The sequence below is a fragment of the Euleptes europaea genome, chromosome 1, assembly GCF_029931775.1.
Source record: "Euleptes europaea isolate rEulEur1 chromosome 1, rEulEur1.hap1, whole genome shotgun sequence".
Classification (NCBI taxonomy): Eukaryota; Metazoa; Chordata; class Lepidosauria; order Squamata; family Sphaerodactylidae; genus Euleptes; species Euleptes europaea.
Window position 1 is genome coordinate 129,438,047 of NC_079312.1, and position 1,457 is coordinate 129,439,503.

Consider the following 1,457-nt stretch of genomic DNA (forward strand, 5'->3'; position numbering starts at 1 on the left):
TTTCCCCTCAAACTTTGCAGATGGGGGAAGTACAGTAGAAACCACCCAAGAAAGGGCCTTTCTTTCATTCCCATAACAAGACCAACAATTCAACACAGCATTGATTTTTGTCTTCTCTTGAAGGCGAAATTTCAAATAAAAATAAAAGTCCTAGGCAACTTGCCATTTCTTGATCCAGTTGCTTGCTTGTAGATCATGGAGTATCCCCTGAGCCACTGCAGAATTGTTCCCAAGATCCCTTGAGCAGCCAGCATTAAGGTGGTAAAATCCTTCCTGACCCCAGATCCAAAACCTGCCAACAAAAGTCCATTTGTAAGCACATGAGAATAACAAACTGTCAAAATTGACTTGAGATGAATATAGTAAAACTTCGTTTTCAAAATATTCACTCCTTCCAAACACAAAGGGCAACAGCCTCCAGCCTTAGTTCTGATTCCCTCTGGAGCATCCTCAAGTCCACTGACAATCCTCCACCCCATTCTTGGACTTCTAAGAGTAATTCTATGCTCATACACAGTAACACTGCTATGTATTGAGCTGGCTACGTGACTACGGATACCACATGGAAGAGCTTTTGCACACTGTACAAGTTTTTGAGTGACAGCAAAGGGACACTAAAAAAAGAATTCATTCCGACTAGCTCATGCACATGATTAGCCCAACATCAACAAGAATCAACCGAAAATCACAGCTGTCACATGCTAAGAGCGGGTTGTAAGAATGGGTCTTTCCGTGAGAAACAAGAAGAAATTAATAGAGAGCACAGGGAACCTACTCTATTCGTATAAAATGTTACCTGAAAGAATCCCATGGAGTTGGGTCAGAACACGTGTCTCTCTCCACCTGATTGGTCTGAGAAGCATCTGATCTGAACACAGGCAAGAGGCACAAGGGACAAGTGCTGTTGGCAGTAGTGAAGTGGTATGATGGGGCATTAAATCCAGGCTGGAGATCTCCTGAGAGGTATAGGAAAAGGACAGGCAGATTAAAAACGAAAACAAAAAACAAACAATGTCAGTAGCAACTTGCTCAGCTGTACATCTCAATAACTATACCTTGTGTGCACCCTCCCCTCACATGCCTGCCTTAGTAACTTAATTTATACGACCCCACAGCTTTCTGTCAGACCCACGGTGCACGTTCAGTAATGCCCATGCCATGAACTCAGAGCTATAAAGATCATTAGACCCAGTTTTCATGCCACCATCTTTTGGGACTTCACAAATCCAAATTATATTTCCTAACCTTGCCCGCACCTCGCTTTTTAAAAAAGATGGGTGGCCTGAATGTTCTCATTTCTCTCTTCATTGTTTGTTAGATATGCATATAAGACCAAGCCTACCTAGATCAGCAGTTGTTACGTTATGGTAGATGGTGTCCGACATAAAACAGTAGCATCTCTTTGCTTGAGCTCCATGTCTCTTCTGACCAGATATAACACCCCCTACACACACACA